Here is a 16076-nt window from a genome sequence, read left to right as displayed (position 1 = left end):
AGAAAGGGAAGGTATGCACCGTATTTACCATTATATGGCGCATTCTTGTCCTTTCCTGCAGGCGCAGTGTTGGCTGCCTACCGCTAACGCAGGCACCCTTGTGTCATGTTGCAAGGGTGTCTCCATTGCAAGCAAGATTGTTTGTGTGCAGGAAGGGGCACCTACCTCCACAGAAACAATCCTTAAAGGCATTCTCTTTCTATGTGTGCTGCAGAATACAGCATACTTAGAAAGAGGAAACAATGAAGAAAAATCATGATATTTCTCCTCGTTGCACCTCTGGTCGACCAGTGCGGGTAAAATTGGGTAATGTGTCAGAATCCATGGGTGGAGGCATGGGAATACAAATGCTCCACCCATGGAGCGCCTTCCTGCCCCAGAGTAACGCAAGACAGCGAGTTGCGCTGCATTGCGTTACTCTAGATTTTTCAAGCCACGCAGGATCACGCAAGGTGGACTTACCTTGATATATCTCATTTAGGTTATGCGTCACCCTTGCGTGGCACAAGGACGGCCAAAACCCTTTTTAAATATCCCCCATAATATATGAGAATGAACTCAAATGTGCAAACATACAAAAGACAACCACACATAAATACAACACGTTTCCAAGAGGCTCGACATGGGCAAGGAAGCATAGATGAGGGCTTAAAAAATTAAACACACACCAATATAAGTATAAATATAGAGAGGCAGAGTGTAATATGTAAATGATTTCCATTGTTGCGATAGGGTGGTGGTCATGACTCATGAAAGGTGAGGATCTGCATGTGTATATTATGCTATCCTGGTATCTCCTGTGCAGTAGTTATACACAATGGGGCAGATTTATGTTTCCTGGCGCATCCCTGCTAATCAGCAAGGATGCGCCAGGAATGATGCGTCACGCAAGTTTACCCTTGCGCCACACATGATGCGCCGCATTTACAATGCGGCGCATCATGGCGCAGGAATAAACAGATGCGTGACGCATCCGATGGCGTAAGGTTGGCACAGTGCTTCAGTTGCGTCGCAAGCGCGACGCAACTCCAGCACTGTTCCAACCTACCCTATCCCTAACATGGTGCGTCAAGCCTTACGCCTGCTTCAAGCAGGCGCAGGGTTTTGGCGCTTCAGCGTTGGGAAAGTGACTCAGTCAAATCTTATAGATTTGACTGAGTCACTTTTCAGGGGCGTTCCTGCGGCGGAAGGCCCCCCCCTCTGTCGACACGCCCACGTGAAACCTGACGCAGGTTTTACGTGGCGCAGGGCTTTACATCGTGACGCATCTCCATAGATGCGTCACGATGTAAATATGGAGCAACGTGGCGCAGGGTTTACACCGCCGCTGCGTCACAAAAGTGACGCAACGGCGGTGTAAAAGTGGCGCATCTCCAATATAGATCTGCCCCGATGTATTTACTCATTACCAGAGTGGGAGGGAGTATATTTGTACACCAAGATAAAATCGGAATAACTAGGCCTTGTGAGCATGGTGAGCACGTTTTCTTCTGTGATGTGACTGTATGATTACTGTTTTCCAGGGTCATATGAGTTCTAGCAGAGTAACACAGGAGAGATGCTGTGCTTATTAGTTCAAAATAATCTACTACCAGGCTACTTTTACTTTTACTGTCAAGGAAAAATTTATAGTATTTGCAGATGCGTAGAATGTAGTATGCTATTTATTACCATTGTTGACTGTGGGGAGCGGCCATGATTCACTTAAGGCAAACACATAAATCAGCCCTAATGCCCCCTTCAACAATCGTAATGAATAGCATAGTATACTCTGTACATCTGTGTACATGATTTGTGCCGTGCATTTTTTCATATGGATTTGATTAAGTGTAAAGTCATTGTTACATATAATCCGTGAGGCAGTAAGAAGTATTTTTCCTCTTGTCACTGGGTGCATTGTAGTAATAAACTTGTGTGTATCCTTTGCAATGTAGTAGTAAATGTGTGAATGTTTGATGTCACCAATAATGTTATTTGAGATGTCCTCTCTGATGTCATGAATGATGTAATTTAACATTTGTTAACATGTCATGAGTGATGTCTTGTGTAAGGTCATAAGCAGTGCATGACAGGGACATGGATTTCAGTGGCTTAGGTTTTGTTGTGTGCCCATAATTGCACATTAGCTGAGCTTTCAGTGAAATTCAGAGTTTTTTTAACATACTTTAAGATCTTATAAACAAAGCTAAGCATAACTTCAACCTTTGTTTTCTTCTTTGGATTTCTGGATTTTGTGATCATAGACCACACTGATCTGATTCTTACATCTATCCTACTATGTAAGACCAAACCTTTGGCCATGCGCAGCGTGTGTTGGCCGCAGAGTCTGACCTCCTGCAAGGCCGCACACCCTTCCTGCAATGGGTAGCTAACATCAGATAGCCTGGCCTCAGGCTGTGCACAGAAGTGGCTGGCCAATGCATGGTGCACATATCTTTCAGCTAATTATCAATAGCAAATTTATCTAGGTTCTTAAACTGACCCTTATTAAAAAAAAAGTGTCTTTGTCTATAAACTTTTTTGGCCTTTTATTCTTTTTTGTAACGGATGACTTGTGCAATTTTGTTTAAATATTTTGTCATGAACTTACTCTGCCAAGTTCTATGCGCAATCAGCCATAGGGGTCATAGACCACTGCACGTAGACTTTGGTCACACACAGCGAAGACTGGGCACAGAGCTTGACTAAGTGCAGGGGTTGGCTGAATGGTCTAGCCTTGAGCCCTCAGCATAAGGAGACAACAAATGACCATGGATGGACAACCCCTGCTGTGCATTGCCTTTGGCTGCATGCAGCTGGTTTTATCTTTAGGGTCTGGCTGTCGACTAGGCCTACACCCAATCTTCCGGCCCTGGGCTCAATGCCCAACAGGCAGTCAACACCCACTGTGCATTGCCTTCAGGGGCTAGTCCCTTTTATTTTATTTTTGTAAAATATACATTTTTTTTTACTTTATTGTTTTTTTGAGGATTACCATTAGAGATGTTTGGGCCATTGTTGGACCCCCCTCAGTCCAACAATTGCCATGGACTGGCTGGGGCAGGGGGGGTGTGATAAGTTTCTGGGAGTCTTTAGTACTGGGTTTACAGTCCTTGAGGCAAGATTTGTCAACCTAGGAACCTCTGTGCTTATCCACAAACCTTGCCTAGGGCTCCTTAGCCCTGTGGCAAAATCTACTTTTTTAATGTTGACAGCAGTGAGTCAATCTGCCCTTGCCACTACCACACCTGAACCAGCAGATCAGGGGATGCACCTCCCCTCCTGGTGGCTCCTTCACCATTTTTTGAGGACACAGGAACCCAGTCTTGCAGGTGACCACAATAATTTCTTTTGAGTGGCAGCCTGCCAATCACAAGGCTCTGGTTTTTGGATTCTCAAACCTTCAACCCCAAAATGAATGACGAGAAAAAAGCTCTCTCATTCAATTTAATCATATTCTAAATTTGGGACTATGGATGGTCTACGGGCCTGGGTTCACAGACTATCCGCAGACTAACAGTCAACATATTGCTATCCTTTTAAACCTTTCCAAGCCCCATCACAGTATTTCAACACTAATTTCTCGAAAACTACTGAATGAAGTTATACTAAACCAAGCAAAGGCACTTCTTTAATGTAAAATTCTAATCACATGCTAAGTTTGGTGTAATTCTCTTTTTTCTGTAGCAGAGAGCAAAGATTCCGATGGGAATTACAATGGGGAAAGTCACTTTTTGATAAAAATGTTCCTCCCTACCCAAAACCTTTGATGGAAAGGTAAGAAAGTTGTCATTCCAACCCCAAATTGGGTGAACGTTCTTTATTGAAGAATTCACAACAGGTACTCAAAAGACAAGTAGTTTGGAAGTGTCACCAGAACCCAGAAATGGTACTATAGGACCATATTGAACATGTAACCTGTCATATATTTTTCATATTACATGTATATTTCAATGCAGTTCGTTTGAAAAGAGTGCTTTTTGAAATAGAGAAATGTTCATTGAAAAGAGTTGGTGAAAAACTGAGGTGTGCTTTTTGGTTGTCTGTAGCATAAATAATACAATACTAAGGGCCAGATGCAAGACCATTTGCTTTTGGGACTCGCAAATTGCAAAACATTGTGAGTCGCAATGTGCAAGTCGCAAAAGCAAATGTACAACAGTGTCAGAGACACTGTTAGCAATCCCCAATAGAGGGTCGCAAAAAGCGAGGCTCATGAATATTAATGAACCACTGGCAATTTGCGACCCCCTTGGGAATGGCTGGCCCACCCAGGGATGGTGACCTGCTAGGCTCAGCAGACCTCCATGTCTGGGACTGCTTTTAAATAAAGCAGTTTTTTTATTAAATGCAGCCCTTTTTCCTTAAAGAAAAACGGGATCCATTTAAAAAAAAAAAAATATATGAAACATTTTTTTGTTTCATTTTATAAGGGCAGGCAGTGGACCCTGGGACCACTGCCTGCCCTGATAAAATATTTTCCCATGCATTCCTCTGGGGACTCCTTCTCGTATGTGAATGCTTTACCACCGACTTGAAGTAGGTGGTAAATTGCGACTGTTTTGCCACCGCAATTGCGGTCGCAAAACAGTCATACATAGGGCTCCGACTCGCTATTAGGAAGGGACGCCATTGAAACACCCCTTCCTAATAGCGAGTTGCAAATCCTAATTAGCGAGTCGCAAATAAATTGCGAGTCGCTAATTAGGGTTTGTACATGGCCCTTAGGTATTTTTGTATGCGCAAACGGGTCGCAAACCCGTTTGCGCATGCAAAAATACTTTGTACATCTGGCCCTTAATTATGTGGTTAAGAATGTAGAATGTTAGGAAACAACAGTCTTTCCATTGTTAAAAACATATTCTGTCTCTACTAAATATCTGAAAGAAGGTGTATAATTCACGAGGTACATCATAAGGTGCATCAATATCTCAGTGCAATTGTTTTCAATGTTTTTTCTTTTAGTTATATTTCCAACTTCAAAGTCATTGGCAGTCACATTTGTTTACTGCAGTGTGTCTTCAGTGGCAGGTTGCTCTGTCACTGAAAGTGTAGCCAACGTATTTGCGGACCATGAGAACAGATTTGGAAAATGCTGATATGTTCACCTGAAAGAAACTTCATATCATGATACTCTACACTCTTCAGCCTTTGCTTGTACTTCCAGATACATTTTTACAGACCCAGAATCTGGGCTCTGAGGGGATTTCTTTATCCTACATTTAACATCACCTTCTCGCTGTTGCCCAGTGAGACCCATTCTCTACTGTCAATTACAAATGTGTTTCTTGAACTCAGCGTTGGTCGGTTCTATTTGTGCAGAACAGCTGTATTGTTGACTTGGCGGGCATCTCAATATTGTTCTACCATTGCATTGCCTCATCGCCTTAATCTTAGGGGGTTTTACCACAAATTCTTATTTAATACTCCACTATGAAACAGTATGCCTTTAAATAAACCATTGGTTTTCCCATTTTGGCATCTTTACTGTAGTCAGGCTGGAAAACTATCAATGAAGATTGCCTTCTGAAATGCACCACATCATATCTGTTAAAGTCCCTTTCCACAGTTGAGGATTTACATGAGCCTATTTGTTGGCTCTACCTGACACTATGTGCAATTATGGTTTCCCCATTTGCTTCAGAGAGCACTCAGGCACCTTTCACTCACTCATCCTTCCTACATGCTGCTAGTCATCATTCTGCAATGGGATCTGATTAAGGCAGTAGAACTTACACGGAGCCTGGCAATACGCCTAAAGTCCTACAACAATCAGATTTCCCCTGCAACGTAGTGATTTAATGTCATACATGGTGATTCAAGTGGTTGGGGTATGATACCATAGACATCTCCTATTCTAACCATGAGAGTTCCTGGGAAGTACATCAAGACAAGCGCTACCCTGGAATCTTATTAAAGGAAGATCTCCAAAGGTGAAAATAACTCACCAACAAATCCTGTGTGCCAATCTTCTTTCCCTTTCAAACTTGAAATTATTTTTCTCTCAAACAAGCCTCACATGTGGCGAAGGGGTCACACGTTCACCTTGGATCGAACACTATGATCCTTGCACTAGGAGTCAAACTCCCTACAGACAAAAAGAAACATGATAGATAGAGGCCGACTATTACTTGCAGAACATAATCTACACCTGAATTTCACCCCTGGTTTCTAGATACTCTTAGGCGTGTGTTATGATGTACAAGTTGTGGTAATAGGTGAGTCAACAGGGCTTCATTTAATTCATATGTTCCCTAAGAAAGCCATTCTGAAAATATTAGGGCATTTTCCTCATCTCTGTTAAATATTGCCCACATGTTGATAAAGTAAATGTACTTATGAGAGTAGCTGGCTCAATACACCACAAGAGTCACTGGCTAAGACAGCATCATAACACCGTAATAAACTTTAACCTAATATATTTCTTTTTAATTCCCATATTTCTCTCCTGTGATGGTGATACCGTACACAAGTTTAAGTACATAGGATTACTTCTGAGCCTTGATATTAACAGATGTTTTTTTAAACTCAATAATGTCTGAGTATCCCTCTTTGAGCAGTAGTTCTTAAATTGAATGTTAAACTTCACCTATTACAGTCAGTTCTGAATGCAGGGTGGAAAGCAAGCAGCTGCGGCATTGCAAATCGCTTCCTGCTGAACAATGTCCTTTCATACAGCAACTGCAGTGGATAACAGTTACAATTTCAAAAGATACTATGTTGTCAAATCATTATTATGCACCATACAGCAGTTGCAATTGCTCAATTCATTGCTGTGGTACTGCATAGAGATCAAGTCTTAATAAATAGTATGATTTGTTGTCTAAATTGACAGGTGAAGCAAGGAAAACACACTCATTGTTAACAGGAGTAAAGACTTTCAGTGTCTTACAGCAAATAGAGAAGTAGGGCAAGAACACACAGACATAGGTTGTGGTGGAAGGTCCATCTTTCCCTCTTAAGTCCCATCTCTTTCTCTTTACTATCCATCTTCTTCTTCTTATGATGCAGGTATTCTACTAGTATCTTTCATTAAACAAACTGAACATTCTTCAAACTCTCCACTGACCAGCACTTAATTTTGTCCACTTTGTGTTGCAATACCATCTTAAACAATGGAAACAGGGTAAGTCTCCTTTCACAATGTTGTCTTTTTTTACCCCAAAATGTCATTCTGTATTAATGATTAAAATGATTATTATCTAGGAGCAAAATCTAGCAGGGCAGGAGGATGTCTCCTAAGGCAGAAAAAAAGGTCTCTGGAGCTTAAGACAAAGAATAGGGCTCCTTTGGAGAGGTGAAAACTGAAGGTTAAATTGGGGCAGTTTTTGTGCTGCCAGACAAGCAATCTACCAAGCACTTCATCTCTCAATCAAGCATGTTCAGGGTGCCAGTCTGGCTTGGGCCTGGCTTGGGCCTGAATAATAACCGAACTAAGACTGGTACATGCCTAAGTTTGGGTTCTTCAGGACCATGAGAGGGGTTTGGGGTGCAAACTCCTGATTAAAATGTTGACCTAGATAGAATAGTTGAAATCTGGAGCTTTAAAGATTATGTCGTTTTGGCTCAGGTTACCAACCTCAATTTCTCCTCCTATTCCTCGCTCATTTATGAGGTGTATTTGTACAAAAGTAAAAACTACCTAGCTACCGCCCAGGGTATGCATTACACAACAAGGGGACCCCACAATTTTTCGAGAAGCTGGGGTAATAAGTAGTTTCACAGAACAATAGTTCACTGAGGCCAAAAGATCTCAGGAGAGTTTTAGAAAAAACACAGTACTTCCTATATATTTTTAGGACCCAACATTATAGAGTGTATCGAAGGCAAGTATAGAGCAGGACACCATTTAGCATTGTTTGCAATTAATTTATTTTTATATATAAATTCTTTTTTATATAAATATCATGATCCAGTGCTCACAGATAAGTAAAAAAAACGTGCTGTGGTGAGTGAAAAAACATTAAAACATGCATCAATTTAAACAACAAGATGCTTAACTCCTTTTAGACAATTTGTTATATAACAAAATAAGGAGTTCGGTTTTTCTGTGGTTGACGGCGTTTCAATCTCATGTACTTGAGATCATCATCAGGACTGGTGTGTGAGCACCCAATATCTACAAGATAAAAACTAAGAATTTCGGGTTCAGGCTTTTGACCCTGGAGGCCCTCTTAATTGTACACTTAATAATTTATAGGGAAAACGTGCCTAGTGAGAAACACCAGAGGCTTTTCTCAGAAACGTCTCTGTAAAATAAGTATATTGATTTGGTTTTCCTCTCCCTCGCTCATTAGGAAAGATTTCCCTATAAACTAATAAGAGTACAATTATGCAGACCCGCAGGTTTAAAAGTCTGATCCCGACATTTTTTGTTTTTATCTTGTAGATATTAGGTGCGAACACACCTGTCCTGATGATGATCTCAAGAACATGAGTTTGAAACGCCGTTGCCCATAGAACAATCTAACTCTTTATTGTATTATATAACAAATTGCCTAAAAGGACTTCTTGTTGTTTAAATTGATAAATGTTTTAATATTTCTTTACTCACCACAGTGCGTTTTTTCACATATCTGTGAATAAATTAATTGCATCATAATGCTAAAAAGTGTCCTGCTCTATACTTGCCTTTGATACACTGTATAACGTTGGGTCCTAAAAATATATAGGATGTACTGTGTTTTTTTTCTAAAACACTCCGATACCTATTGGCCTCAGTTAACCATTGTTTTCTGAAACTAGCTACTGCCCAGGGCACCAAGTCCCAATCATGATCATTTAGTATCATTTTACTCAATTAGCAGCATGTCACCACATGGGTTTAATGGTCTTCTCTATTTTGGGGGGGGGGGTACAAACACACAGCACCCCACTGTTCCTCTGTGAGCCCAGTGCTATGCAGCTGCTTACATGTTTTAATCCTAGCTATAATTATAGTTTGTGCACAAGTGGCCATGGGCACCGTCCCATGTATCTACAAGACAATGGCTGGAGGAAGATCCTTCGCCTACCTCGCAGCAAAGACCTGGAACACCCTACTTCTCCACCTCAGGCAATCACCGTCACTGCCTCATTTGAGGAAAGAGCTCAAAATCTGGCTTTTCTACTGAATCGCAATGCCCTCGACGGAGCAGCAGTGCCCCCCCCTCCAGCACCTTGAGACCCTCACAGGTGAGTAGTCGCGCTTTAACAAGACACTTGATTGTTTGATTGACCTATCTTTCTCACCACCTACTTCATCACAATTCTACATATGGCACCCCAAGACAGGATTTCTCGCTGGTCACTAGCAGAAGGCAGCAAAATACTTCCCATTCTGGAACCCAACAAATGCAGCAGTCTGCCAACCATGCACTACTCAACTGTTTAGCATGCTATCTATCCGAAAATGTGCTTCCACAACTCTCATAGGGTATGAAGCACTATCTAAATTCTGCATCTCAAGCACTATAACATTCTGCATCTCAATACAATACAAACTTTCAATCCTTTCTTCAGTTCAACTTAAACTCCACTCCTTTCTCCCTCTGAAACCACTATCTGTGCAGGAGGTGTGAATTCAAAAAGAATAAACATCTTGTCCTACGGAACACTCCAAAAGATGAAGGGTGAGCATGCAGCACATAGCAATCTAAGGACAACACACATGCCAACATATTCACATGACTCAACAACATTGACTCCTACATCACCACTCACACTAACAGTTCAATTTCATGTGTGGATTTCTCTAAAAGTCTTAATTTAAGCTGTTATGATTACAATACCAAACCTAGAACCACAGAAATTTGCAAAATAAGTTGAGCAAATAATTTATAATGTCCTCTCAGCTGAAAATATGTTTGGCTATTTAATTTTTTTTATTATCTCTAAAAAGTAAAGACCCTTAATCTTCATTTACAATGCATTTATTTATTGAATGTCCTTACCTGGTGTAATTTGTGTTTCCCTTATGGCTATTAATGTGCTTAGAGAATAAGGGGTGTTATAGTTCTATAAATATTGGACTGACAGTTGTTTCTAGGCCATCAACATTTCCTAGTGAGCTAAGGAACTATGCTGTCTTTTAAGCTGTAATTATGTAGGGATACTTTAAATGTTATTTTTCTGTCCTGTGTAAAACAACAATTTTTGGGGGGGAATTTTTAATGATTATTTTAGCCCTGGACAAAATAAGAGAGTACTGAGCATGGCTGTGTACACCATAAACTGGGTGATAGGCTTCACTTCTGCCCACGCATTGTGCCAAAGTCCTCGCCTCACAACAGACCGCACACAGCTCTTAACTAGGTAAGCCAAGATTTGGCATCAGGGAGTGTACCGCTCTCAGACTTCGTGCCTCCACCAACCTTCTGCGTACACAGCAGGCTCTGGGGCAGAAGATAGCCTAAGGCCTGCACTGTGCCCACCCCTATACTGAATATTGCAAAGGAATCTGCATACTGAACACTAGGGGCGGGGTAAGGTGTGTTCAGTGTAGTGCTTGAGTATATCGCTAGCACCCAGAGCACCCCGGCCTTGTTGCCCTCCTTTGCCAGGAGACTGCCAAGACTAGCAGTAAAAGATCTATTCAATTATCAAGACAGAGACCACATCCTACAAGTCTCAAGGAACAAAGGGGCCTGGACTGTGAATGGCAGCAAAGTTAGTATATTCCCAGACTTCACTAGCAACATACAGTGTCATTCAAGTCAAAAACCACCTGTGCCATCTGGATCTGCACTATTCAATTATGTACCCTCCAAATCCAGAGTTATCAATGAAGACAAAAGTTGTGCCTTTCTGTCGGCAACAGACGTCTAGGAATGACTTGAGATGCAGGGTCTAACTGCTCCAGAGCAGATGTTGGCTGGACTATCCACTGAAACAAAAGTCCCAATAACAAACAAAGATGCAGCAAACCCACCAAAGACCAAGCAGGTAGAGAGAGAGAGCACAAGTAGCGGCCGACGTTCTCCTTCAAAATTGTTCCAGGGAAGGCACACCTACAGAAAAACAAGATCTCTTGGATCAGAAATGGATTCTGGAGACTCTAACCCTGCAATCAGATGTGGCCTAGAACGAACTCCTATGACAAACGAAGATGTTATATAGAGTGGTTCTCCAATATACTAGGGACCCGCAATGTGATGTCGTGAAATCTGCTGCCTCTACATGAATCCCAACTGTGTGGGGTGCCTGGGGGAACAGTGGGACTCAAGAGGGCAAGAAATGGAACTACGACCATGCAAACTTATTGGCTTTTTTTTCACACACAACTTTCAATTATCGAAAAGGGCACCTTTTAACCTTAGTTTAGTTCTTATTTTTAATTGGCAAGGTAAACGTTGTTTCTCCAGCCAAGGAATGGGAGCTGGGATTACATTGGTTGAAGATCCAAGCCTAGCAGACATACACAGAGCACATCAATGCAGGACTGTGGGATGGTATGCAAATGATCAAACTACCTATTTGGGTAAAATAATTACTTTGGGAGTGTGCCTGACATGCAGAGATAACACCAGAAAATATATTAAATTAACATGGAACATAAGGGGAAGAGCTACACCCAGGAAAAGCTATAGAATGAATGAATACTTAAAGTGTAGACATGCATGCTTAACACAGGTCAGACACTTAGTGGCCCTTGAAGTTAACAATTATATGAAATGGACCAAGAAAATAATAGGTACAAGCTAAGCTACGCCAGGGGCATGCTTATATGGATCTCCTTGTGGTGCTTTTGTGTTGCAGCACATGTGAATTGACCCAGAGGGTAGTTATGTTCTAAAAGAGGCGGGCACTTGATGTGGAACCATTGTGACTGATAGCCCAAACATTAATCATATTGTTTACATGTATACTCTTTCTTGGACTTGCAATGTGAGGGTGCTGGAGTGGGGTTTTCTTTAAAAATTATATACCCTCTCCATCTTACATGTTTCGATTAATAAGATTAATTAATTAATAGTAATTATACTAATGGTTTGCTGTGTGAATTAATCAACATTACTAATATAAGAAATACACGTGGGAATTGCATTTGCATGGCCTAATTAATGACGTAAACTAATTTTGTATGTATACTAATAATAGACAATCAGAAATTGCATGATTATATGTTGCTTTTGTAATGTATCTGTGATTTGTGCTTTATTAATGTGAATATAACCCGCATTAAGTGTTGCTTCTGCTAGATAAATACATACACATATGGGTATTAGTAAGGGAATAACAGAGTATTAGTCATTTCTATGTATTAATGACATTTTTGTGTTTCTTTGCCTAAGTTGACCATTTGGTGTCCAACAAAATGGCCGACGTCCCTGTTAGACGAGAACAACTCCATTATGAGCATCTCTGGGTGAAGTGCGCATGCGTCGCTATCAGCTGCTGCAGCCTTTACATGACCCCGACTCAACTGTGACAACCAAGGCTATTTCCTGGGCTTACAGCCAAGCTGCTCTGAAAGAAACAATGAAAAGATACTATTGCGTGGATTGGAACTGGATGTATGACGTAACAACGCGAGTCATTACAACGCGATCAGTTACATCGCAATCGTTACAACGACTGCGATGTTACTACGCTATGCCATTACAACGCAAGTCTTTACATCGACTTGCGCTAGATGGCGTGCTAACATTAGAGAAGCGTAATTTACTATTCCAACTCCAGTCCACTTAACAGTAGGGAAGGTGTTGGGATAGTAAACTACACTATTTGTAATGTTAGCACGCCATCTAGCGCAAGTCGATGTAAAGACTTGCGTTGTAATGGCATTGCGTGGTTACATCGCGTTCGTTGTAACGACCGCGATGTAACAGCATCGCGGTGTACTGACTGCGATGTTAACGATGTTTCCCATTGGAACTATATCTAAAGACACATTATATGTATGGGAAAGAAGTCGAACTTTCCCCATCGGACCAATGAAATTCATTCAAATTACGATTTGTTACACTTCGGAATGTAAATTTACTATAAAAATGGTAGATTAGAGAGAGGCCTTAGCTTTTGCCATTCAATTGTTCGAGACCCTTCAGAAGATATGCGATTTACTGACGGAGAGGACGGTGACACTGCAGGACAGCTGTTTCCCAAAGACTCTGACAGTATGAACTGATGACCGGGATTTTGACTTAGAGGGCGACTTTAGCCAGAATAGGTAACTATGATGATTTAATTTGCTTGATTAAAACCCAGAGAATCGAATTCAATTATTTAGATAAAATATGATATTGATTACAAGAGTTGTGTTGGGTCGTTTATTTGAGAAAATGTATTGATATAAATGATGTTATAGATTTTGTTATCACTTCAACCTGCAGCTAGTAGATCCATGGCCTATACATGGGAGAAGCACTAAAGGTGAAGTTTAGACCTTTATGAATAAGGTTATGTGAGTACTTTTTCCATTACAGCGAGTGGAACAATCACCTCTTTGAAGCAGGTTAATCGATGGGTGTATGTTGGTGTTATGGGCCCCACCAGCGTATGAAGTATTGTATGTGATCTATGACCTGTGACGTAAAAGGGGATTTTGCATTCCACGCTGCAACAAGGGCACCATATATTTAGCTGGGATTTTAATTGTGAGAACTGTATTGAATTAGACAGATGAACCCCACAGTTACCAGTGCACAGTACCTCAAAGTGACACAACATTTCAATCAGTGGCTAGGAGAATGTGGAGAATGTTGCACTCCGATGTAATTGAAAATTCAATTCTCTTCATCAGCTGTATTTCAGGATGGACTTGTTTTTGTGCAATGCTAAGACGGAGGGGGCAAATTCTTAGGGGGAGATATTCAACCCTTTTTGCGCTGGTTGATCGTCACATAAGTGAAGATAAGCAGCACACATTTTTTTTGTTGCTATTTTCTTAACACCGTAAAACTTGCTGTGCACTGGAAAAGCACCCTCTAAGTAGCACAAAGTACTGCTTTGCATTACTTTGTGCTGAGGGGGAGTTACATGGGTGCTACATGGGCGTTTCCATGCAACCACCCATGCCTTTTGATGCAAAACCATATTTACAAAGATTTGTAAACATAGTTTTGCGCCAAAAGTTAACGCCCCTTCAAAGGAGGCACTAACATGAGAAATGCTTTAGTTTCTCCGTGCTTTTCAGACTTTCCATGCGTGCTGCACTATGCAGCACGTATGCAAAGTGGGAAAAGCTTTGCATCGTGCCTAGCATTGTATTTGGTACAGGAAGGGTACCCTTCCAGTACAACACCCATGCTACACTCATGCACACACCCTAGCGCTGCAGCGCTAAGGTGTGTCCATTGCGCACGGCAACTGTAATCAGTGCCCTTTCAAGGGAAAGGGGAGGAGAGAGCTATATCATTGAAGATATGGCACTCACCTGCTCCCTCCCTGTTGCGCAAAGCAGCGCAGCCTCATGGGGGGCTGCGCTGCATTGTGTGACTTTTTTTAAAATCTCCCACTCTGTTTTGAATCATTAGAGCAAACCTTGTCTGACTAAAGGACCCTTCAAGTGACAATGGCCTGGGGTAGGGTGCAAGCAAAGATTCCTACATTGAAACTGTGCATTGACGTTCTTTTAGACACACTATTCAGAACCATTTAAAGTGAGACTATGATTAATTACTTTACATAAAATGATAAGAAGGCAACAGGTTATGCATTGGATTGTGAAGCGTTTAAGGCTGTTATACAGGGACAATGCACTAAAACTACTTTTGGCACTAGGCTCACCTTAATAAGGGAAATAGCTGGCCCAAAATACTGCCTCTTTAACTTAGAAATTGCATCCACAGAGAATAAGGGAATTGCCCAACAGCTCAGAGAGGGGAAGGTTACCTATATGACCCTGCTAGATAGATGGGAAAGGGTAGATTATGAAGAATATTTTGCCCACCAACATGTAGAAAGCAACTGAGTAGGCAGGATGCTTGCATAGTTATTAAAAGCAAAGAACACCATAATTGCGAGCCGTAAACCACAGGGAGATGGTTTAAGACCCAGAAATAAATTAATCAAACCTTTCCAGAGTGTTACGAAACCCTGTATATATCCCTTCATGTGGTTGATATGTCCTCTCTGCAGGGGTACCTAGAAAACACAGGCATGCTAAGAATTATCTAAATGCAGGGCCATACTCTTGAGGGATTAATAATGATCCCTGAGATTAAACTGGCGATATATCACATGGCCAAAGTTAAAGTACCGGGGACAGATGGGTTCCCTGTTAAGGTTTAAGTGACTTACAATTTGAAACTTACACCCAGGCTCTTGCGAGTTTATGACACAGCAAAGCAGAATAGGACACTACTGAATTCGATGAGGGAAGCACTGATAGCGGTCCTCCCAAAACAGTGACCTGACCCTTTAAATGTGCTGTTACCGCCCTCTCATTACAAAATGTTGACTTTAGGATGCTAAGAAAGATATTGACCAATCCATTGCTGTCAATATTGAAACAAATAATACACCTACATCAAAATTAGTTCATACTGGGCAGAAACACTTTTCTTGATTTGAGATACCTGTTTCATGTTATGGATAGGGCACACTTGATAGCCTCATTGGATTTGAAATCCATCTGAGAGTATATATTTTCACAGATGTGTATATGCAGTTATGTGCAGTGTGTAATATGCTCTTTATTACCATTGCTGAGGGTGAGGAGTGACCATGAGTGACAAAAGGTGATGCCTCAAGTAGGGGTCATGACTCCCCTACCCACTCTCAAAAATGGCAATAAATAGCATATTATATTTAGCCGATCCACATGTGTGGTCTATGTCATTTTGTGTTTTTAATGTATGGTAGTTATAAACAAACAAAGAGTAATCTTACAGCAAGTAAGCAGTGTTTTCTCAAGTCAATTTCACTCTATTGTGGTAATGAAACCTTTGCACTGTGGTACTCAACGTTTGTGTTTGCATGCTTTTTTTAATAACATGTATATAGGGCTTCATTTATTTTAACAGGTGTGGCAGATCTCACCTTTATTACAGAAACATGGATCAGTGAAGACTTTGTACCCACATGTCACAATGTCACTCCACCACAAATTTGCAACACCAATAAAAATCACATTGGCAAAATTGGAGGAGATCTAGATGTCATCCATAAAAAAT

Source organism: Triturus cristatus, chromosome 9, assembly GCF_964204655.1.
Source record: "Triturus cristatus chromosome 9, aTriCri1.1, whole genome shotgun sequence".
Classification (NCBI taxonomy): domain Eukaryota; kingdom Metazoa; phylum Chordata; class Amphibia; order Caudata; family Salamandridae; genus Triturus; species Triturus cristatus.
Note: the sequence above shows the minus strand (reverse complement) of the source record.